This window comes from Xylocopa sonorina, chromosome 8 (assembly GCF_050948175.1).
Source record: "Xylocopa sonorina isolate GNS202 chromosome 8, iyXylSono1_principal, whole genome shotgun sequence".
Classification (NCBI taxonomy): domain Eukaryota; kingdom Metazoa; phylum Arthropoda; class Insecta; order Hymenoptera; family Apidae; genus Xylocopa; species Xylocopa sonorina.
Window position 1 is genome coordinate 2,353,440 of NC_135200.1, and position 26,308 is coordinate 2,379,747.

The 26,308-nt window shown below is 37.9% G+C and overlaps 1 protein-coding gene across 1 annotated transcript in view; it reads left to right on the forward strand.

Moving 5' to 3' along the window:
* The window catches only part of LOC143425827 (cysteine-rich secretory protein 3), a 90,362-nt gene that overhangs the window by 15,545 nt on the left and 48,509 nt on the right, over positions 1-26,308 (forward strand). Inside the window, exon 2 of the mRNA XM_076898864.1 lies at positions 18,579-18,641. The gene's annotated coding sequence lies outside the window, so the exon portion shown is untranslated. The remainder of the gene's footprint in view (positions 1-18,578; positions 18,642-26,308) is intronic.

Genomic DNA, 26,308 nt, shown 5'->3' on the forward strand with positions numbered 1-26,308 from the left:
CAATTGCGCGTCATAGTACGCATTCAGATATCGCGGTGAATCCATCAAGTATTCACAAAGCATGTACACGTTCGGTATTGTCTGATGTTTAATGTATTATATTTATACATTAGACAGGGAGTTGCATCAAACTGTAATCTCCTGCGAAACAGATTAATTAAATATTCCTTACAATGATGAATTTATCATAAACAAACTAGACAGAGTAGCTGCGATCGTTGTTATAATTCCGAATTGGGATCTTAATTATCTTAGCCGTGTAGACGTGTCTCTTTATTATCTTATTGTACAATAACAATTTGGTCTTATCTTAGAAAATAAATTTTTAATCGTTTTAAATCTATCACATGACACATATACACAACAAAATGCAATTGATATGATGCCCGAATAAATAGAAAGTTGAAAAATGTATCATGAGGATTGGAAGGTGTTGAAGTAAGGAATATAATAGAATATTGAATAAAGCGCAGATTAATGGTACAAGTCACGCGCAGTATGGCAGAGTCGACAGATTTTATAGATCAATACGAATCCGTAAATTGACTTTAACTTTGATAAATTACTGGTGGTAATAGAATACGATTTTGATAAATGGAGGGCAATTGTACTCGGTGTCTGAGGGAATTTTACCCCACTGTAGGACGTTATCTTTTTAGCTGGAATTATAGTCGTGAAATCGTATAACGTGAAATCCTTTTCCTTTTTATGGGAAATTCAATTTTAATCTCGCGAAATCGCAAGCCAGCTTGTCCAACAGCTTTAAATACGGACGATGTATTTTTTATATCGGAGTCATACTTCATGCCTTTTAACGCGATTCTCGTAAAATTGATTTCAACCAGATTATTCTTCCACTTTCTTATCGACTTTTACTAATTTCATTATTTTCGCTATAATTTTAAATACGTTTATATAAAATAAAATGTTTCTAGTATAGAATGCTCGTATATTTTTTAGCATAATTTTTGTAGTTTTCCGATTAATACATAGTATAGCGGAATCATATTCCGATTAACATAAAAATTTCGTTCTAATTAATTTGTTGAAAGCTGCGCTCGAAATGTAGGCCGAGTGACGTTCTTCGAAATCGCGAAACTTGCAATAATTAAAAGTTCAATATATTTAATATCGGATGAAAGAAACGAGGGAAAATCCTCTTAAGGGTTTGATTAATCCAGAGAACGCTCGTGACGTGAGATATAACTTTTGTAATTTCGTGTTGAAACAAGTAGACGAAAGGCGGCGGAAGGGGCAAATACGATGAGGGATTGATTCTTAGTTTCAGTTAACGGCAGAACGCGTTAAGTTTTCCAACTTTCTCTGTTCAGGAAATTAATTTACGAGAAATTGGAAATATTAAGCTGAAGAAAAAAGGGAACTGACGTAAATTACACGTATCACCTTGTACATCGTTTGGTTTTCCGTGGCTCTGGTTTAAAAATGAGGACAATGAAAGCGGCTGCGGATTATAATAATGGGCAGGTGGCGGGAAATCGTGGACGCGTTTCGCTCGACCGAGTTAAACAAGCAACGGCAACCGGTATAATCAGAGATAAAACCTCCGTAAGGATCCGCGGCCTCGGAATTATAAAGCTGCATTCTCGCGGGAGACACCGCGGGGGAGGCCTCGCCGAATTGAATCTCGCGTCTGTCGGTGAAAAAGACGCGTCTTCGTGCCTAGTCCTTCCGGCTATTCTTCTTCCGCTGGATTCTTCGCGGCTTCCTTTCGACTTTTCCGTATCTCGTTCTACTTCGCAATTAAGGAAATGCAGCAATCATTTCCCACCGCGACGTATTACGTACGTACACGTCTCGCATTTAACGCTTAATATCGGTAAACTCTCGTTTCACATTTTTTTTTTTTTTGTCCAACTAAAACATCGTTCTAACATATCAAGTACTTTAAGTTCTGTTTTAACAAAAATCATTAAAATTTTTTTACTTATTTTATACTCTAAGAGTGGAAAAGTGGTAAGAACCCAGCAGTTGCTGCTCAAAGCATCGACACTGCATTTGGTAATGATGCAATTGAGTCTTTCGGTTGAAGAAAATCTACGTCATTTAGGCGTCTTTTCTTCCGCATTGAACTCGATGACGATCGAAATCCCCTGGGTGCGACGGAATTTAGGATATTTAGGCTCCGGTTGGGGTCGGTCCGGATTAAATTTCCCGTGCTATTGATTGGACCGCGTTCGCGGTCGAATCGTGGAATTTCTGGAATGAATAAAACCGACGCTGAACGATGCAACCGTATGCAGATTCGATTTACCATCAATACTACCTGCGATTCGACTAAATAGTTAGAAACATTGTACCATGTGTGGCGGTTTATGCGCGAAGGAATTATGCTAGCTATGTGTGCAGTGAATTTGAACAGGTAGGAAAACGGAGAATGTATTATAGAACGCAGAGAACGTCGAGACCTGGTTTAAGTAGAGAATCGCGATGCCTCTTGTTCTGGGAGAATATATTATAATTTATATAACTAGCAGATTTTTAATTCGGAATTATTTTGTTATCGGAGAATTGATCTCTGATGCATTCAAGTTGGGATGACAGGCAATAAAGGGTGAACAAATTTGTTTGTGTTTTTCTGCGCTTCTATTTAAAGCAGGGATGTTTCGAAGCAATAAATATTCGTGTGTCAGCCCGCTCTGTGCAGGATTCTTTATTAAATATTCAAAAAGGGATGAAATGGACTGATACCTCCTATAAAAATTTATTCGGGAATGTTGATGGAAGTAGATATTCTGTCTTATGCAAAGCTTTTACAAATTGTATCGAACAATTTATACTACGTACGTTTATCTGATTGTCTCCTAATTTTTATTATTTTTTATATTTCTCGATTCTTATAACGTTGAAAATATTATGTAAATAATAATTGGAAGATAATTTTATTCGATATTATTTATATAAAGAGTATCATTCGCGTATAAAATTTTAGATGAAATAATATAATGAAATATGTGAAAGTTATATTCTATAATGGAGTAAAAGTAATTTTACAAATTGTGAAATGCGTTTACTCGCTTAAAGGAAACTCTGTCTGTATTTAGTATCATGTATCAGACTTTACAACTCCACCCTGGCATATCCGCCTTATCGATAACATTGAGCAACTTGTACTGTTACGAAAGTTAAAAGGCTAAGATATATGTTCCTTATAACAAGAACGAGTATTATACAGTTACACGTAAAAGGATAAATCATATTTTTCTATCTAAAATAAAGATGATGGATTAACAGTAATAAATGTTCTGTAAAATTTGAATCGCTAATCCGCCTACCTCAGAAGGTATACGAAATAAATTAAAATACAAAAAAAAGTCTAGGAAAAATTGTAACATTTAATTCGAAATGTTTCGGTGAACGAAAAAATGGAAAAAGGGAGAATAAGATAAACAGGTAGCAGTTTCACAGTAAACTTTACATACAAGTCAGTGAATTTTCATAAAGTAATCCCCGGTCGATCCGAGCTTCGCCGCTTCGGTGTACATCGGCGAGGATTATGCAAAAGTCGGCGAAGGGAGGAAGTCTCTTAGCAGTCGGTCCCCCTGGAATTAAATTCTGGACGGGCGGTTCGTTAAAGAAAAACGTGCCTCGTTTCACTGTCGTTTCTTAGCGTCGTTAGCGCACTTACACGTAGCCGAGATCGGCTGTTTTTCTTTTTTTTTTTTCTTCCACTGCGTTCTCTTCTGTTCCTCCGGGGAGACGTTCCCGTATATCGAAATGCTCCGTATAATTACCTGCTGGTGAATATTCAACGGTCTTCTCTTACCGCGTATTTCGTACCTTTGCTTTATCGATTCTGTCATTTACCGAGGTTTTTAATATTTAGGCGTCGCGAGCCGCGCAAGATTTAATTATTATTTCAAATGTCTACACTTTTTACATTTTTTTTTAAATGCTGAAGGTAATTAATGTTTTTCTTTAAGGATATTCTTTCATTTTGTTACGAGTGTCCAAACGTGAGCGAATTAAATGTTAACATTAAATGACGAGTTGTGGATGATGGAAGGTATAAAACAAGAGTTGAAAACGGAAACAAGATTTGATTAGATATCAAACGATGTTTGAATTAGCGCGATAAATGTATCGCTTTAGAAATAGTAAGAATCTGATTTTTTGGTTTCGTGTAGACACCTGTAATAATTAACGTTTTAGTGGGAAGATATGGAATGGTTTTCTTTATTTTTATTTGCCAAACAAAGTTTGGAGGTGGAATACGCTTTTTGGTTAGAAACAACTCGTACGTACCAAATGCACCACACCCGTATGACGCACATGGGAATTTCCTATGTCCCGAACTGACCGTAGCGGGTAATAAACTTAAGGAGCGCCTCGATTGTAACAATGGAATTAACAACGAGTACTTATAAAATGGTACAATATTGAACGATCTTATAAGATAGGCATGAAAGAGTTTGCGTTTCGTTATTAAAATATTCGTAGCTAATAATGACTGCGTACGTTCGAGAACCAACATACAGAGCAAGCAATTACACCTAATAGATGCCCTCTGGTGTTATTAGGGCAAGCAACTTTCCGCGAAAGTTTGTTTCGTCAGAGGGAGAGCGCGTAATCAAACTAAAAACGAACTTTCCTCGTTTCGAAATTATTTTTCAGCCGTCAGAACGCACGCGGAGCGGAATAGAGGAAAAAGAGTGTAATTGCCAAGAAAGGCAAAGGCTTGCACCCGACCACCCTTAGCGATGATCAAAAAGAAGCATAGCAACTTGTTCAACTTTCAACGGAACTCGAAGGAATGCACCTTTAATTAAAGCAAAGAACTGCGACTCGTCGGCTGTTAATATCCGTCGCGAATAAATAGCCCGGCCGTCAATCCCGTTTTTCTCCATTTCCACGCTGCCATTACTTTTCATTTCCGAGAAAGTAATTCTGTTTCTAATTTCTTGGGATTCCTCTTGGTATCGGTTCTCGATTGCCTGACGGAATTTCTTCTACACGGTGTTAATTTCCTTTGTACGGAACGCAGAGCAATTAAAATGAAACTAATGGTTCAGTTTGTATTTTAATGTTTAATGTTATCGCAATTGTAGCACGAGCTAGAGGATTCAAGTTTTAGATTCTGTGACACGTTGAAGTACACGTTTTCTTAGTTTCAAAGTGAGAAGCGTATATGTGAATCGCGAGAAGTTTTGTCTTGATGTACTAGAATGGTTTGCAACGGTAGAGATAGACACGCTGGGTAGTTCTACTTAGTTTCTGCTGACTGTTACTAATTGACTACTTCTACTGACTGTTTCTGATTGTCTGCTTGTACCGATGGTTTTTCACTGTCTCCTTCTACTGACTGTTATTAAGTGTCCACTTCCACTGGCTGCTCGTGATTTTCTCTTTTGACCAATTCCGCTGGCTGTTACCTTCACCGGCTGTTTCTGATTATTTATTTCAACTGATTTATTTTGATTTCCTATTTTTACTTGCTGTCTTCCATCATCGACTGTTTCGCGTTCTCACTTTTATTAATTATCTTTCATTCGCATTAGTTGATATTAACACTCGAATAAAAGAGGTTGCAAGTTTAAAAGGAATATAGTTTTCCTTTTTGTCAGTAATCCTAAATCCATTACAGTTTAATAGTTTCTCTGATCAAGCAAAGCGTTGAACGATATGGTAATTAAATCATGCACAGCGGGGATGAATGGCGATTTAATGCGACGATCGTACGATGATAGTATAAGTGGTCGTAATGTCCGGTTAAGCCGCTCGCTACTTATTAAATGCCTTAAGTTTAATCTGGCATAATTATCGCGTTATTAGGCCGTGTTAGTTTGCTTCGCTGATGACGCAGCGTGGCCAATCTATTGTAGGTAAACAAAATGAATAACTTCTGGTTTTCGGGGTCGGTGAATCGGAATTTGGAGTCGTCTGTGCTGTGCGGACCAAGGGAGTGCAATTAGAAGGGGGTGATTCGCGTTATGTATCCAGTAATTCGTTAAATACCAGCTCCAGTCTGGAGTAGTTAACTACGGGTGTACAATGAGCAACTATTTAACAGGCGTAACCTTTTGTTTCTGTTTGTTTGTATTTTGAAATTCTTGAAAAAAATAAAAAAATCTTTTATACATTCATCATCTCGCTCATCTGTAGTGTCCATAATTTACCTTAATTTAGTTAGTGGTTTGATTTTCTTCATTTGATGACACAGTATGTATCTCGCGAGACATATTTCTCCAATGCTGCTCTAATACTTCCGAAGTTAATCTAGCGGGGACTTTATTTCGCACTGTTCGATATTTATTTATAAATGGATCTGGCGCAATTAACATCATGATAAGTTGTTAATTATACTCAATTATAACTCTATTCGTAAACATTTCTATGTATTATTATGAAGCTCACGAAATCTTCGATAATCTTTATTTTACAAGAAAATTTACATTACCTTTGTACTGTGGACTAACGTTATCTACGTTCAGCAAAATCTTTCAATTGTTCAACATCAATTTTATGGCCGAAAGAAAGTGCAGTTAACAATATATAATATCTTTTGATTAAGCTTCCATCAACTCCGAGAATGTCCAAATCCGCCTTATCGAGCCATTTTTTGTACATTATTTGCTATTAATATTGAAAGGTATAAGCTTGATGTTATTGTTGCTTTACTGTATCTGTGTAACATTAACGTCTACAGATTGAAATTTGTTTCTAATATGCTTAAAGATCTGTTCTGAATTTGTGTCTGTTGAATTTGCTCGCAAAAAAGTTCGAGGAAAACCGACATGCCCTGACGTTCATAGTAAGAATTTACTAAGTGATACTCGGTAATCTTTTTCTCCATCAAAGCTTTTATACTCTTTTCTTATTTATAACAGCTTGCTTTTATTCTCTATTATCAGTAGTAATTTAATAGGGAAAGTGTCTTACAATTAATGTCATATAATAAAATTGAACATTTATGATATCTTACGCGAATCATTGACTTTTGTTTGTTTAAAAATTCAGACATAACTTTTTTCCACCTAAATTGGCCATCCGGCACACTATGCGACGTTGCATCAGGTTCACCTGAAATTGTTTCCTCTGACACGTACTGGAAAGTTTGTTCGGCTGGAGTGACTGATCCAATTAACCACGCGCTCGTTCACAAAGACGAAAAGTCGATTCTGCCATTTTTCTCCACGACATTATTTTTCCAAATAGTCCCTCTCCACAGTTTTAACGCGATTTAAAGCAAACTTTGCGACGTGTACTTTTCACATTTCGCATACTTATGTATCGCAGATAGTATTTTACGGTGGAAATTAAATAAAACTATTACATTGTACTGATTTTTTTATTACAAATGTGAAAATCGATTGAAATTAATTCTTTCATTCAATTGTAAATATTCTATCGTTTGTTTTTAGTAGGGTATTTATATAATAGAGTATTTTTTATAGAATTATACTGGTCACTCTTGCTCGCGGTTTATGCTATACTATACTATATTAATTTCAATGTTTACTTTCGAGTTACGCAGGCGGAAAATTCCGTGGGTCTCTAATAACGATCGTTTACGAGACGTAAGGCGATAACCTTAAGACAAACTTCAGCTCTGAAATGTATGTGGCAACGAAAAGTATAAATCAACTAAAAAGTTATCGCTGCTTTCAACCGAACTAAACTAGGAATTATTTACGCGTGGACAAGATGGGGGTCGCACATTAAACTGATTTTGAGGAATAAATTCGTGGAGTCGTGTTTCATAGTGTAGACGAATACGTTAATCGAATACGTTAAAGAGGAGTTAAGTTCGTTCGTTCTTGAAAAATACAGCTGTCCTGTGGTGTAGCGCAGGTTTCGTAGAGGAGTCCGATTCTCCTCCCTTTTGGGGAGGAGAAAACTTTTTGGGACACTAAATGTCCAGCTGAGTCCTTGAAGGACTCTATCGATCGAACTTTCCCGCGTCTCTCCACAGGCAAGTTTTCGAGTATCTCTCGACTGGGAAAGTTGAAGTGTCCGTGGAGTGGAACTTCCTGGAAAGTGATGGATTGATTAATTTATTTCTTTTTTTCCTTTATATTATACTATTTACTCCTGTCTAATTCATCTGTATTATAGAAAAAAAGGAATTTTGAAAACATGGCGTGTATTTTAATGATTTTTCCCGAACCTCTGCGTTCGTAAATACGAGGTTATGTGATATTTAACAAATAAATTTGAGATGGGGAAAATGGAGGGAATTTAATTAAAAAAAAATTGAGAGATTCATATCCGCGCGGGATCTATAATTGTAATTGGGAACTGGTGTGGTCGTTAATTAAATTTCTCATTAGAGCTAGTTATTATCGGCGCGAAACGAAGCAAGGAACGTGGCACGTAGCTGCGATCGATTCATTTCGTCGGGATAACTTGCTCGCAGTTACAGGAACGGAATATTGGCACCTTAAACGTCTCGGTTAACTTTATTGTTCGGTTAACCAAATCGGTCTATTGATCGTTTCGGTTGGTTAACTAGTCGCGCTATACGCAAGAACAACCGACCGCTCATGGTTAACCAATTTCACCAGTTCCGACGACGCGAAATTTACAATCGATAATAACATTTCAATATATCCTTTATTACAAAGTGGGACATACACATCTGCTTTTTTAAAACAAAGTGCCACTTTGCAGATAGTACAGCAGCAGGATTTTCTTTTTCTTTGTCGACGTTAATCGCAATAACGTCAAAAACTTACCGATGCATCTTAAATTAATCTGATATTTTTTTTCATTTGTGAAAAAAAAACTTGAAATAAGTGGGTGAAAATATATCCCAGTATGCATAAAAAGCTAAGCAAAAGATTGGGACAGTTTTTAAAACATAAAAATATGAAGTGAAATCACGCGAATCGTTTGACAAACTACGAGCTAATAAAACATTTCACTCGAGGGAGACACTGTTAATATTATAAAAAATGTTTTCTTAAGTCCGTTGTAAAAATTCGAAGCGTAAAGCAAACTGAGGTAAAATGACGTATAAAAAGAGAATAAAAACCGTGTGTATGCTACATGCGTATAATACACGCGTGTAATACGTATGGTTTCAGACGACGGTGAAATGATATCAAAATAGTGCAGCGAGAACAATTTGTGGGGGCGGTGGCGGAAAATCGTTTTGCCTTTCGACTCGATAGCTCGCGATGCATTGTATCGCTTACACGTGCGAACGTATAGAGGCGTGCAGTCAATTAAACCGGACAAAATGTAACTGTTACGGCGAAAATTTAATGCATCGATATCCTCGACACCGTCCGCTTTCAACGCGGCATTCCGCGTCGGTGAACTAACTTTTATGCTTGATTGTTTTCCATTCGCGTATACCGCGGTGTCGCGAATTACCGTTTCTCGACCAATTAAATTTCCTATCACGGATTAACCAGTTGCATAACCGTTCATTTCGAACGGATTGTTTGTTTTGCAGGGGATGAAGCAATTGCAACGACACTATGATAATTAATATAATCATTGTTTTCTTAGTTCACTCGTTATTCGAGTAACACAATTTCGGATAATAAAATAGATAATAAAATCTATTCTGGCATGAATAATGATAATTTAGAACGCGGAGAACGGCTTGACGTTTTAAATTTATTTGGAATGTCCTAGTCTCAATTCGAAATTCCTACATTTGCATATAAAGAAAGAGGGTTGTTGCTACCCTCTTGTGGGGGTATCATAGAACCACGGAAAAACTTATCGGGGTCAAGCGACCGAGTGGATGGTACTTAAATAGTTTTATGCATCTCTAATTATGAAACATATCATGCAAAAGGTAAATAATAACTAGTAATTCTCAAAAATAGTTAATCACAAGCGTTTGCGTCATCACCTCTCTACAAAAGAGAGAATCTTGCTATAATAAAGTATTTTTTAGAAGCACGCCTACGCTTTGCAACTTCTTACAAGATAAATACGTAATTGTTGATGCAACGCGTTGACTAAATATGTAGAGCCCACACACCTAGAAGCTTCGCCTTTGCGAACGCGGTTGCGAACCGCCCGTGGTTTGCAATCACCCGTCTGGTAGAAGATGAAGCCTCGCTGAACATCACTTAGCAGGAAAGTTCTAGCGCGTACAAAAGTTTCGAAGACAAGAGTAGCAAGGGGTGAAAGTGGGAAAGGATCACTCGATTCGATACGGACGTAGATTAGATATATCGATGCTATAATAATGAAATCCCTTTCCTAAGCGAAAGGGCAAGTACAAAAGCGTGTAACGAACTTAATAGTAACTTGCGCATCTTGAAGAAGGAAATGTACTATAGAAGGGCCTAAAGTGAGAGAGGGAGCAGCTTGATGATGTTTTAATTTGCGTTATTATGATTGCGTTCTGGCGCTCTCAAGTTCCACGGACTAACGAGATGTGCGGCTGAAATGGGAACCGGGAATGATAATGATGCCGGAAGGAGCCCGTTTCGTCGAGAGTGAAATTGTGGTCCTTAGCGATGGAAGTGATACAGGAGATGGAATTTTTGAAAGGGTGTTGATTGTGTTCAGCAAAGAGAGAATGGTTCGTATTAGAATACCGTGACACAGACAGTTTACGGGGATTTATTTTCGTAACGTTTATATACAGGGTGTATATGTAACGTGTAATAGTACCTTTGATTTTGTAGTTTGGAACCATTTGTTACATAAAGTGATACATACTAAATGAATTAGTTTCTAATCTATACAAAATTTATAATAAATTGTAATAATCAACATTTTTAAATTACCTTTCTCAGCGAAGAAATATATACACGTATCGCCTTGATTTTTTTTTAACGTGCTTACATATTTTTCAGTTTCGAAAAAATGAAAAACCCTGTGGTTATCAAATACGAACAGTTTCGTAAAAATACCACTCGAAAAAAATATATGAACCAACCCTTGGAAAAAAAAAGAAAATACATTTAAATTGAACGAACGCCGTGTACCCGTTTCGCCTCTAATTTTTCATGGAAATTCCAGTCGCGCTTTCCAGGCAACTGTGCCACGCGCCCCTAAATGGTCAAACAAATCAAATCGTTCGCGGCACGGGAACGATTCGAAACATACGATGCAAATATTAATCTACGGAATTTGCTTTAGTGTCGCCTCTATGCTCTAAATTATCATCGATCGCAAAATAAAAGAAAAGTGAGAGAGAGACAAATGTTTACTTTCTCTTCTCCTCCTTCTGCTCTTATTGTTCAGTAACTTTTCGAATCTGTCGGTACATATTAGAGTTCTCGCGCGCCGCGTTTAGATCAGTCATCTTACTTGAATTAGGATAACTCGACTTCAAGTTTGTGTTCGTCGAAGTGAGGCCACGTGCCTTGATATCATTTCAATTAATGTAATCTGATTGCTAATGGTCGATGAATCGATCAATTTGAAATTCGAGTGTCTCGTATTGTACTATCGACCAAAGTTTAAATCTCATCAATTTAGGGAAAAAGATAGTTAAAATTCGTGGAGTCAAATCTTAATGCAATGCTTACGAAAGTTTCAATAGCCATAATTAGTGAACAAATTATAAATATTTTCTAGACTTTAAATCATACATTGAATATCCTAAAAAATCAAGTTACTTAACTCTACCATTTAATCAAAGCATACATATAATTAGTAGCTAACATTCGAGAGACTAAATTACACCTTATTAAGCTTCACAGAATCGATCAGTTTGCTCACGTAACGACAAATTTAGCGGTATTAGGTGCACGTATCTATTAAATGCACGATCTGTAGTTCCGCCGTGTTGTCGCGTAATCTGTCGGTGGTATCTGTACGTGGAAATCTTGGTTTAGGGTGCCTCAGAGATTCGCGTCGCAAAGGGACGAGAAAGAAAAAAAAAGATGGAGTTCCCTGATTGGACAAAGGGTCGATTCAAAGGCGATCCTTTAACATTCTGTTTCCGGTGATTGTAAGCTTTCTTTGTAGATCCTGATCCACTCGATGGATTTCGGACTCTGAAGTGGAGGTGGAATGCGGCGTTGTACAAGGGGAGGATGTTAAGTAACGAAGTCAGTTTGGGTACCAATTAAGATGGGTTAATGGTGGAATTTCGCTGAGCAATAATGAAATTTCTTGTTGAAAATTAATATTAACATTGTTTCGGTTAAGTTCATTACAAAATGATAAACCTTGTTACGATCAAATTGGACTCTGCTTGCTAGGTATTCTACTACAAGAAAAGAGCAATCTGTTAATTTACACGATACGTACACATTTTTTTTTATTTAAAGCATTATTCGATTAAGACGTTATTTCCAATTACAGTGGAATCGTGATCATTTAAACTAACGTGGCTATGCTATTCAAATGGTGGTGAAAGTTTCTCTTTGACGGAAAAACTGTTTTATTTCGAGATATTTTAGGATACATTAGTATTAAATGAAAGCGATAAGAATGATAAAAATTTTCGTAATTTTTTCTAGTAATATAAATGAGGTACGTATACGTACATACATGGAATAATTGAGACAATGCGTTCGCGATATCGAACGATAGCCTAGCGCTGTAAGGGATTTCGCGACCTTTTAAACAGTTGCTTTCGAACGTGAGACATGAAAATCCATTCGTGCGTAGAATGTCGCCTCGTTTCGCTCGAAATTGTTGCGCGTTAGGAAGCCAAGGTGCCACGCGACCATCTTTAACGACGATTTATGCGGAACGTAGGCGTGGAACAAATTTTTCTCCGGATCATTATTTTTAATAAGCTTCATTATCCAGAATGTTTTTAGCAAATTATATTTTCAAAGAATTGGAATATATCAAACATGTGCCATTTTTTCAACAATTTTTACGCGTATAAACAAACTAAGATAATTTTCACTTTTGGAAGTAATTTTTATTTCTCTCATTTGTGGACGTAATCGTTTAAATTTGAAATTTGCACGATTTTACCGACAGAGATAAATGAAGGACAACGATCGTATATTTGTTCCCTTTTTCTTTCTTGCTGAACAGGATTTTTTTTTATTCAAATCTGTCATACTAAAAATAATTCAACCTAAAAAATTCGTATACACCTTCTAGTTGCTTCAGCTATTTTCGTAGAAGTCAGAATCCTATTATAATATCAGTAAAATTTTGTTTTAATAAGGGTGCTATTAGAAAAAACAAAGAACTGAAAATTATTTCACCGTGCTTAACGAGTACCACAGAGTCTTGTAAAGATTCTTTTCCTTAAAGATAAATCAAAGCACATTAAAATCATATAACTTTTGTAAAAATTCTGGTCATGTAAAGAAAAAGCTGTATTTTTATGATTTGTATTTGAATTCTCTGACAAATCGCTATCATCGATCTATTTAGAGCAATTACTCATTCCTGTCCTCTCACGCGTGTGAAAAACCGCGGTCAATCATAATTCATTCCCCCGGAAACGAAGAAAAATACGGTCGTACGGGGTTAACGTGACGAGAAATATAAAACGGGGAAGTAAAACGAATCACCTTCGAATTCCTCCGCTTTCGTCTCTCTTCTTTTTCTTTTTTTCTTGTTTTTTTTATCCTGTCACGATCCACGCTCTCGTTCGACGTTCTTGATTTGTACTCCATTAACAAAGAGAGGCAGAGAGAGAGAGAGAGAGAGAGAGAGAGAGAGAGAGAGAGAGAGAGAAGGTGGATTTGTTTGAAAAAGCGAGCGGTGTGCTCGACGATTCGGAAAAGAAACGTTTCTTTGGAAGATCGAGGCGCAGCCGATGAAGCGTGTCTTTGGTAGTAAAATTCGAATCTGCGAGAGCCAGTCGAAGGCGCCCGGTTACTTCTGGAGCGGAGTGATTGATTGGCACGCTCTTTCAGCGGCGTTCGATTGTTCCACTTGATGAAAGTATCGGCACGCGGGATATTGGAAAAGTCATTGAAACAGAGGCGGTGGGACGACGACGTTCACGGTTTCGAGTTACGGGTTTATATGCGCGATCGTGAATCTGTACGGGTCCTGGAAAGCGCTCGGATGCCAACTTTTATGTCATTCGAGTACGTTTCGAGCGTTCTTATTGTACGATAAATTGAATTGTCTCGAGGTGTAAAGCGGAAATAGATTTAGAATCTTTCAACGGTCCTCGTAACGTAACGTAACGTGGTATTGACTTAGTAGTGTACTTATTAGTGATTTCAGAGTTTCGACCGAGTCATTTTTTTAAAAATAGAATCGAAATGTTCAATGTTCAATTTCAGTGATGTGTCGTACAAGTGGCCTCTTTTGTCCGATAAATTTTTAATTGCCGCTTTAGAAATTTCCCAATTTTGGTTCCATTTGCCGCGAGATGATCGAGAAAAAAATTCCAGCCCCAAATATCGCCCGCTTGAGAAGGACAAACCGAGGGGGTGGATGAAAGGAGCAGACGTCGACTCGATCGCGGGAAAATGGCAGGAGCGAGGCAATTTGATCGATTGCCCGATGCTCCGTGCGATGTTCGAGATTTCGTCTTTGTCCCTGGGTCAGGCTGGCAAACGGATGCATTCGTCGACTCGGCGACGTGAAAAGAAGTCCGGATAAGTGCAGGGAATCATTAAGCGATCCGGTTCGAGGTTATTATCTGGAGGGCGACGCTCGATTCGTCGTTGTCGCCTCGACCGTCTTGACGGATGGCTGGCTACCGATAAATCTGAAACCTGGATGTCACGTATCGATTTCTCCTCGAACCGATAGCGATTGGCGAACAGCCTCTCTGAACGTGTTTTCCTCCCTTATCGTCGCCTTTGTCGGTTACGATTTCATCGTCCCGTTCTATGAAACGGAGATTTGGTACAAAAAGAGAATTCACGATTCCACGGAACAATATGAAATTCTTCACCATCTGTAATATCGCGTAGGTTCAGCATCGCCCAGAGGGCTGATCGATCGTCCATAATGTTTCTTCTCCATCGAACGATACCAATGTTTCCTCTATTAATATGTGTTCCATTGTCAGTTGTACACTGGCATTGTGTTCCACGGCTGCGTTAACATCAAGCGATCTGTTGTAGGTATTTGTAGCGGATAATATTAGTTTTCTAGTTTTCTAATCGAATAAGTAGAGAAAAATCGAGGTTGAATTATAAATAATTCGAGCGGGGAAATTAATGAATAAATCGGATCAGATTTTTCAGTGAGAAACTAAGGAGAATTGGATTTGGAAGCTTAAGGAAGAGTTAGGAAAATCAATGGAGCTTAGTAGAATCGATCGCATGGACGTTCGCAGTCGGCCGGTATCGAAACGGGGGAAGGTTGGTGAACGCATTTATCGTCGGTTTGACGTTCAATCGCGAGCAGCCATTTGTACGTATTTACGGGGCAATTCAGCGACTTAGTTAATTGGCTACGTAGATCGCGGCCTAGATGCGTTTGCGGCGACGACCTGATTCCCTTAGGAGCAATTAGACGTCTCCTGGATGGGACTGGAACCGCACGGGCTCTCGCGCGAATCGATCCTCCCAGAGATAGGGAACGATCGATTTTCTTGGAATTCGTGGATCATTGGTAGTCCCGGGAGCAGTAATTCTTTATTCGAGTCCATTCAATTTTTTTTTACGTCCTACCCCTGCTTTTTCTTTTATTTTATAACATCGTGTATTACGTATAATTGAGCTCCATTGAAAGGTACACTTTGTTGATTTTCGACAAATTAATTCGGTATTTTAGTTATGATAAATCTATTTCCGTGTGAAAAGTCTAATCAGTGTCTTTTTGTTTTATTAGAAAGTAACAGAAACGAGTTATGTCTTCAGCTTTTCCGAATTTATTTCTGGCTTTTCTTTTTAGACCACGTATATTCCATTAATAAGATCGTCCACTACTTTACTTCTCGTTAATTAAAAATTGTCTTGTTTGCTGTTTTTTGTTCCTTTAAACTAGTAAATAAATTTCCCATTTTTTCAGAGTGTTTTCAAATATGCAGAAACCGCTGCATGTCTTTCGCGTTTTAAACAAAGTTAAGATGTTCAAAGTTCTACTTGCCACGACGAGATTTACAGTGTAACTTCGCTTTAACGGTTTTAAAGATGAAAGAGATTCCACCGGTTCCTCTTTATTTTCCTTGGTGTTTAAAAGTGTTGAGTTAATTAAAAACTAAGAGGGGAAACAATTACCGTGTTACAAGCTTTAAAAAATAATGGATGAAAAAACTGATGTTAGTCCTTTATTTTTTTTAAAATTACCTTTCTGTTATACACCGATTTTATTGAAACTTGGTACATTTGTTGGGTAGTTGAAAATACAACATTAGACGCGTATTTTTTTTTCTTTTGGCAATAGTTAACACTGGAGGGGTGAAATCGTCCCTCAAAATTAAGGGTATTAAGGAGTTTTTATGGTGTTTTATATGGATGTAGTGCACCGATGGACATTTACTTAGTAACATAGTTTAAATACAACGATTGAATCACTCATAATTGCGACAAAGAGTGCCTGAAGAGTGAAACATGTAAATTATATTATTTAATATGAGAAACATTTTAAAAGTAGATAAAATTATTTCAATATGAGAGAAAGCAAACTGTGCTTCGAGGGGCAAATCACATCTTCACTTTGGTTAATTGGAAAAAGTAAGAACACGTAACTTCTATTTTTGCATTTAGAAAAATGTAAAAATAAACCTTTCGCAATAAGTTTCGACCTGAAATTTTCACTACTGCGAAGAAAAACGAATACGTGTCAATAAAATAAGTGAGTAGCACATAGGTAGGTTTACTTGTCAGTAACACAGAATGTACAGAAACGAGTCGATAAACGCTCATAGGGCTGGTCAATTCGGCCTCTAAGCTGTTCGTACACACATTCCAGCCCCTAATCGCGCTCGCAACTCGCGTTGCTACCTGGGATCAACCCCTTGACATCTTTACGTCCTCGTATTCCTGTTGTCAAGCAATATGCATGCGGAGTGATACCCCAGCTTCGATGGGTCACGATTCGCGGGGTTTTAAAGCAAATCCGGGTGTCGTCGAAAAGGTGGGGAAAATTCGAAGGTGTTTTCAGAGGCGGCCGACCAGCATGCAAATCCTCCGTGCCGTCATCCCTTCCTGGGCTTATCCATATTAATGCCTCCTAATTAAGCCGTGGATAGATGCGCCCATACTCCACGCGTGCTATTTACGGCGTTGATAAACGTGAGAAAAATTAAACCGTTGTCTCGTAAATGGTGAAATGGTGTACGGTACAGTGTCTCTTTATGGGACTGTAATCAAAACGATGAGCGTTTAAGATCGTTTCTTCTATTAAAATCATAATTACTTTGTTGTAGATATAAAAAGGAATAAAAGTCATCAAGAATCGATTATAGAAACTGTTTTTAAAATATTTTAAAGAATGCGTACAATTGTGCAAATGTCTAATCGCAAAAGATACGCACAGTTGTAATAGACAAAAAGGAAATTTTAGCAAATTGTTAGTAATCAAATAATAGTAATCGAAACTAGCTTTCTTCGTTAAAACGCGGCACGATCTCTCTTCCTTCCTCGTTAATATCGGAATATGGGAATTGTTCGACGTGTCTCGCGTGCATTCGATTCGTTCGCGCGGCTTCATTACGCGTCGTAATTGCCCCGCTAATTAATTACACCAACTTCGCAATCCGTACCGAATTTCTACCTGTCGAATCGAATGCGCGTACACACGAATGTCAATACATAACGCACGTGGCTGCGAATTTGCCGTTCGAACCTGCCCGGGATGCACAAAGGGATTAGTGCCATTTATCTTCATTACGTTCTTTAGAATCCTCCGTATTTAATTAGTTGCTTCACAACGTTTAATTTTTGTCGCGTAAAATTTTATTACAATACAATACACAGAGATTATTAATTCCAATGATATTAAAAATCAATTCTAATTATTTTTATTGGTCACGAGTAATTTAAAACAAGAATCGAAATTCGGTAATTTTAGATACTTTATTGTCTTTTAACGGTAATTGAGCAATCATAAATTTTTATACTGTTCTTCGAATTTTTAGGATTTGTAGATCGTTAAAAATATTTCGTCTTACAATTTAATTGTTGGTTTGTAATTTTCGATATTTTACTTAATATTTGGTTTACAGAAGCAGAACATAATAATATTAAAATTTAGGATTTTTCACTATAAAATGAATATTTATTTAATTCGGAAATTTAATTAGTAATAATAATATAGTCTGTTTGGGTATTCTCCGTATTACTAAACATCAGGACACTGTCAACTTGTAGTTGTTTAATACTGTACTTAAAATATTTTTCTTACAACCATATGATTTACTATATTCCATAAACAAATATAATAGTCATATACAAAATCTTGTACAATATTATTATCTCTATCCACATACACACACACACATATTATTTACTATTAACGCGTTGAATATCATGGTATGCTACAATATATTAATATTGTACATAGAATATGCCGAAATACATGATTACTTATAAATCTTTTAAAATTACCATCGCTACTACAGTGGTGCGATGAAATTAATGTAGTATAAAAAATACAAATACTTTTATATATACAGAAACTATGTGTACATCTATAGTGCGCGCATATCGCATAATAAAAACTTCAAAAAAAAAAATCAAATTGCAATGTAACAAAAGCATCACAGAATCGCTTGCGAACATTATTTCATCCCTTTTTTTGTCTCTCCGTTCTAGTTTTGTCCTTCCACGGCGTCCAGTGGAAGAGCAACAGGAAACGAATCGGTCCGTTGATTCGGGGTAAGTTGCGCCGCGCCCCCTAGTAATTTTCGGCGACGAACGACCAGCAACTGGGACGTAGATCGCGCTGTTTCCAGTGTTAGTCGCTCGTTAATCGAGAATATTTTACGCGGCAACGTGGATCGTCCTTTTCCGTCGATTACTCGTCGATAGCCACGTATTCCGCGATCCGTTGCTCGTGCACCATTCGAGATTAAAACGTGCACCGGTTATATAGTCGTGGCAGATCGCCGGTGAAGCCGTGCTAGGACGCGTCGCACGCTTACGAATCGTCGCTCGTTTCTCTTACGTCGCTTTCCATTTGCTTCTTCTCGTACGGTGGTATCGGATGCTGTTAAGCAAACGAGATTAATTTCAGTAGCAGAGATAAATCGAGGACAACGGGCGGATATTCTGTTCCCCTTTCTCGTACCAAATCGTTACGGAATATGGCGCAACGAGTGGAAATTGAGGATGAGGAGGGTGCTTTTTATTTTTTATTATGTTCTTTTTAATAATGTTTAGGATGGTACTAGCAGAAGATGAATACATTCTTTTGTAAAGAGTAGGATAATAAATTTATTAGTATCGAAGGGTGCTACTTCGCGTGCAGCTGTGTATGTGTAAGAAGGGAAAGAAGAAGAAGAAAAGGAAGAACGTTTTTCATCCTGGGCTTGGTGATGAACTTATTGGCAAGGCTACCAAAATGGCGGAGTCGTGTTTTAAACGCGGGTATGTTAGACACAGGTCAGAAATTTCATTATATGGAAATAGGATCGCCATAATAAATTAATAATTTTTAGAATGGGCTGTTAAAGTAAATTAACGGGAGGGGGGGGGGGGGGCGAGAATGGTTGCCTTGTGGAAAAAATTGTTCTAAAACGATAAAACTTGATTATCAAAGAACAAATTATATTGTATTGTATTTTTTCAAATTTCAACATATGTTAAATTTACAAATATAATCGTTAGATTCGATTGACGGAAATAGTTTATTATCCTAAATAGGGTTAATTATAAATAAAATTTTGGAAGTGGTTCAGGTTGAACTTATCTAATACCATTAGGAAGTGAATTTCTAAACGATAAATTTATCATATATATAACTAACAAATAGTTAACCTTTCCAAAACTCAGAGTTCTAAAACGAGGTTTTTAAGATGTTTGTAAAGGTTCGTCGTATCGTTATATAGGCATATGCAAGATAACACTAATTTAACAAAAAATCATTGCAAATATTGAACTAAAAATCCTGTACTGATTGTATTCAGATTTCTCGGTTAAGTAAAATATCTCGAGCAATAAATACCTTTGTAAGAAAATAAGTACAAACGGGGATGCGTCCATCTTTGTTTTGAAGAAAACTTAAATTTTTTATTACGTGCAAGTGCGTGAGCAATAAAGAAGGAAATATTACCAGCTGTGCACATATGTAACAGTTTATGGAGACGAACCATGCCCCGTATTACGATCTCCTGTCGAGCCGCGAGAAAAGTGGCGTCCACCCTCGAATGATCGATGTCACTCATAAATCGATTCGGAGCGGTGTTCATAATTTTATTAGACGACGTCATCTGTTCCTTGCTAGGCGTAACAACCAAGGGTAGATGAAACTCTTCACATTATGTAACAAATTTCAAGCGAAAGGTTTCTGGAATTTCAATCAGTTTCGATAAATTTCGAGTGTAGGAGGTTAGCGATTAATGGACTTCATACTTATTCAAAAATTCCAATTTATATTATTAGTTTATATTTAGTTAAATAGATATTTCTAGCACGAAATATTGTTCACCTTTGATCGAGAATTAAGCTAAAGGAGAAAGCGTTCAAACTTCAAATAAAAATTCGTCGACGAAAGATCGAATCAATTTTTAATTCGATTTTCAATTAGTTCGGAAAACGCAGGTCTTTCAACGTGTAGAATCAGGCTTTCGAAGAGGCGAGAGGAAAAACATTTCCAATCGCGGGAAGGCGTAGGAAATACATTTGCATTCGGGCCAGTGTTTAAACTATCGCTCGGCGAGAACTCGCCGTTTATATGGAAATTCCACGGACGACGAGGCTCACAAAGGGGTGCGAATTAAATATCGCTAGCCCATCCGAAACAGCGCCCAATTGTTGCTACGTTCGTTCGTGATCGAACGAAAATAGTCTTGTAAATCGTACGTACATTTTTCTTCGTTCACCCTTTTTTTTACTTTCACTCCGAATGGCTATTTTATTAGAAATCTTCCTTTTTATTGTCCGTTTCTCGCGTTACGTAAATCTATATATTTATTTCGAAGTATGGTTCACGTGATTCCATACAATTTCTGTGTTGGATATCGTAAAATTTTGTAAAGATTTTATCGTTACACATATAACGTTATATAAGAAATCGTTCGACTTTCCGTGGAGAAATGTTATTTCATCTGTTTGTGGAATTGAAAATATATAATTTTTGGAGGAGCCTTTTATAAAACTCTTGGTTCTGAATCTTCGAACATACTTTTACAATAAAAAGATATGCGATTAAAATAGGTACTCGAGCACACAGTTTTACAGTTTTATTTATTCAGCAGGAAATATCTTTTGTTTCCAACGCGATAAACTTGGAAACTTCAAGTTTGAACTGCGCTTAAGCATAAAACTACCATCCAGGACGGGTCTAATCTAGCATAAAAAAAGGGGTGTTTGCTTGTATTAACGTTTCACAGCCATCCGAGACGACTTTTGTCTTTCTTATTATCAACTTGTCCCTTTATCTTAGTCGATGAAAAATCCAGTAGTGGCGTCGGTGACTCGCGGTTCGTTTATTTATAAAACCACCTCGGCTGGGAGTTTACGAGTGGCCGGCGGTAAAATGGCGGCGAACCAGCCTCACCGGTGCACGGCTACGTACGAAGATTAAAAAATGCAACTTTTACGCGGCCTCTTGATACGCGAGCTGAATATCGGCCCTTGAAATTTTCGGGAACGGACAGAGTCGGCTCTGTCCATGCAAATTTCAGGACCGGGGGCGAGAAAGTTAAAAAATGGCCGGGCAAAGTAAATATTGCGACGAGCCGGAGTGAAACGGAAAGGGTGGGAAAGAGTGAGGGGTGCGTCGGAATATTGAATTTCCGTGATCTTCGACGCGCAGATTGCTCAAAGCTACACGTAACCCTTTGACCCGCGCGGAGCTGTTTTGTAAAACGAATCGAATCATTTTTTATGCTTTTGATTGCTTTGATTTTCTATGAGAGCAATTTTTTATAAGGATTTTTTTTTCCTCGTTATTTCGATCAAGGAGAGGATGGTATTCACTTTAAGCACCGCGCACATCCGCAAACATTTTAAGACGGTTGCAAACAAATCGGGAACAAAGTTTAAGCTCCATCACGGAGCCCGACAATCGTAGAGAAACTAACGTTCGCGTAGTTGAAGGTAAGCAGCAGCGCGGCGGTGGAGATAGAGAGTAGGTCGTCGGTGGTTCCGCTCAACTTATTAGATCGCATTTCATCCACGTAGGAACTTAAAATCTTGCGGTAACTTCCGTCGACGAGGATGCTTCTGCTTAAATGATGTTCCCGTGGTGCACGCACGCGAAACCACTGTTCAACAGTAGTCCCATAAGCCCCATATACAACCCTCGAACCCCCGAGGTGTTCGCCATACTGGCGTAAATGGGCTGAGGTATTACGCTTCTCTGACTTAGAGAACGTGGAAGGGAGACAGAGGCGTATAGAGACATGGATGGGCAGAAGGGAGAGCTGTATAGAGATAGAGCGAGAATAATAGAGTGGTGGAAATAGAGAGAGATAAATATTATGAATAATGGAAGAAAATGAACGCAGTAATAGAGATAGAGAAATATTTTATGGACGAAGAGAGAAACAAAGAGGAGATGAACGTATAGAGAAATAGAGACTACGAAGGGATAAATATTTTAAAAGAAGAAGCGAGTGCAGTAATATACTGATAGAGATAGGGGGAGACAGGAAATAAAAAGAGGAGAGGTAAATATTTCAGGGACAGAGGTAGAAACAGGGAAGAGATAAATATCCAGAGGAACGGAGAGAGACATAAAAATGGAGTAAAATAGAGAATAACGTGGAGGCGGAAGATAAAAGAAGATATGGAGGTAAAAGTGGAGAGAATGATATAGACAGAAAAAGAGGCAATAATATAGAAGCGGAGACAAAAGTGGAGTGGTACGCGTACAGAAAAAGAGAGAACGATAGATATACACCGATCAGGAACGATACGAGTATAGAAACAGAGAAACTGGTTTAGATGTAGAGATAGAAATCGCGATACGATCGTAGAAAAGGAGAAAATAATATAAAGACGGAAAGAAGCGAATGAAATAGATATACAGAGAAACGGTGGAAATAATATAGAGATAAAAAGGTCAAGGAACAAGAACAGAGATATTCATAGCGACAGACTCCCATGAATTGCATTAAATATTAAATTTCTGGAAACACGTAACTCGAGGTACATTTTTTACTGAAAATTCTACCAATTAATTTTACTTAATGGAGGCATTTAATATCGCTTGTTCTATGAGAGATATTTGCATACTTACCTGTCGTCGACTATAAGAGTAATACTTAATTCAAGCTCCGTAGTTATCTCGTAATGCAAGGGAGACGAAATGTCTGAAGGTCCTGGAATTTTTCAGAGAGCAACAGAATTTCGGATTTATCGTTACCGAGAGGGGATCGCGGAGCGTGCAATGTTTTAAATGGGGTGCATTCTGTTTGGGAGTTCTTCTCTGAATATCTGATAAAGGATAGCTGGTTGAGAGAGTTGGTCGCGAGCTGAGATTCTTTATATTCCGCGAGTAGCATTTCTAGCGCGTTTCAGGAATTGTAAGGTTCCCGGTTTGTATTGAATAAGACAGGCTGATAACACACGTGGATATAAAGGTAACGCGATGGAGAACGGACCATGTTAACCCTCCGCAGCGTCACGTGACTTGAATTACGGCTTATGTACGTATGCACGAGTATCCGGTATTTTTCATTTCATTCTATTTACCCGCCCTTCTGCCATTGTGGTTCACTGGCGCGTTATTATACCGAGACGAACACTGCGGTTAGCATTCACAATAAAAACGAAATAATGGAGGCAGTTATCATTTTTTCCAACGAAAGATGTAAATATACAAGAATTTGTTTTGGCAAGTAGGTTTGAATTCTGTTCTACTGCAGAGGGTTTAGTAAAATTATTATAAAATTAGTAAAACTCGCCAGCGGTATAAAAAATTCAAACAAAATGTGCTATAGCAAGAAATATAAATAGAAAATGGAGGAATAATTGGAAATGTAAATGTCTGCGATTATTCCATATCTTCGAACATAATTTTAACGTTTTGCGTTCGTAAGGTTTCTGCTAATCGCCGATTCAAATCACTTTTAAAAAGTTTCAAATGTTTAAGGTTGCATCAGTCTAAACTAATGTAGTTACCGACGAATGCTTCATTACGTGTGTATTGCAACTTTAGATAAATACGTAACCAAACAAAAAAAAAATAAAAACAAGGGGAATGATCTAAAATTGCCACAGGTACCCTCGAGACTTATTTCGTCGTACGAAAAGCAGCCCATCCCATCTTATTTCCCCGATCAACGCCAGTATCTCGGTTTAATTACCGCCCTGTCGGCATTTTACTTTTGCGCGACGTTCGAGGTAGACGCGAGAACCCTCTGTTAACGAGAAAAGAATTCGTGGCGAATCGTAATTCCCAGTGCCACGATTCGGATCGTTCGCGCCGGTAAAAGCCGCAACGAACGCCGGTGTAATCGTGTAAAGGGTGGATAGACACGGTGTGCAACCAGGAGACCGAGAACCGTAGGGGACGAAAGAGAGTGGGTATCGGTCGAGTGGTAACTTTTAAAGTAGTTTCCAGCCAAGTTTCGCAATCGATACTGCCGCGAGGAACCGGGCAAAGACGTCCCCACCCTCTCTCCCCCTTCTCTGCTTTCCGTGCGCCGCCTTTGGCTACCCCTATCGCCGAAATATAACTCTATCTACAAATGTTTATCGACGTCGTTCCGGCTAATACAGTCGCGAGTTTGCTCTCGTTACACGGTGAAACCGATGGGCCGAAGCTGGCTGTTGACTTAACGAGTTTTGTCTCTCGCCTTTCTATTATATGTAGTTTCGTCGTGTGCGATGTCGTTTTAGGGGATGCGAAGGTGTGCGTCGATTGCACGATAGATGATTCAAGACGGGACTTTTGTTCATTTTATAACAGACGGTAATTGTGTTGCTGGGATTCTCGTATTTTTTATTATTATAATATTATTATTTTCTTTATATGCCACATTAATTAACGGTAATTTCCCCTTTTACACAATTTTTATTTTGAAGTTGTTTTAATCGCAGATTTAAAAAATACCAAAGAACAATTGCTATAATAATAAACCACTGCATCACCGTTACAAATTATATAAACGTATATTATTTAATACACAATTTAATTACTGTACGAATAATACAGTGGGAACAAATTATCCAATAAAATAAAGTCTAATATTCAATTGTAACAAATTAAATACATTAAGTAAAAAATATCACCATATCTTAACACCCCATTACTATACCTATTGTACAGTTTTCGCACAGCATCGCAGTGTGGCGGATTAACCGTAAATATATTTAACACCCACTCGTCGCGGCTTCTCGTACGATTTAATTTTCATCAGAAGTGCATAATATTTATTGAAGCATGTGAAACATTCCGCGAGAGAAGTGCTAACGAACGTTCTCCCACGCTTATCGTCGATCAGGCACATCCGCGCCTAATTCCTCTTCCATCGTGTGATTCTCCCCCCGTCTCGTTCGAGGAGGGAACCCGTGAAACGGTTGTTACGTGGAAGAGCCGGTTCGAGACGCGTCTTCGACGAATCCGCTGGCTCTGATGGAATTGCGCATACACCCAATCAGGCTGCACCCCCCAGACGTACACGTATTCGGCAAACTATTCGGCAAACAGGGCTCCCAGGTTGAATAGCAAATTGCAGGCGACGCTGTAGACAGCTGGTCTCTGTCCCTCTCGTAATAATGCCTCCGCAGAGGGACGTGACTGTTTCACTATGAAAAACGGATTCCTTCTTCCCTCTACGACGTTGTTTCGAACGTTTCTTTTTCTCGTTTCACTGATTTACTGGACCGACATAAACTGAAAGAGTAAACGGTAACAGGATAGAAAGAGAATTTGTAATTTAATTAAGCTGGATAGTTCAGGAATCAGCAAATACAATATTCAAGCTGTTTTTAATAGCTTAATAAAGAAATGTTTCCGGCAGAGATATTAGTATTAAATCAAGAATTAATAGGTGCAAAGAAATCGTTTATTAAAATAACGATGAATTTTAAATAATGCGATAAAACAGCAATTTTCAATCGATATTGTGGTATAATGAAATCTAAACATTATTTATCAAAGATAAAAGAATTATATAGTAAGGTTTATATCGCGCACTCTCTACTATTCGCTTTCTCTTTCGGCTCTTTGACCAAAGGACTTCATCTCCTTTTTTCTCATGACGATTATTAAAACTAAAACAAAACTGTATCATTGTATCCCGCCGATAAATCGAAAACTCTAAGGTGAAATTTATACCTGGAAATAACCTGGAAACCTTAGTTTAATGCTCCGCCATATGCTGCGAAAATGTTGAAAGATTGTTAATTAATTTACAACAATGAACCTTTTT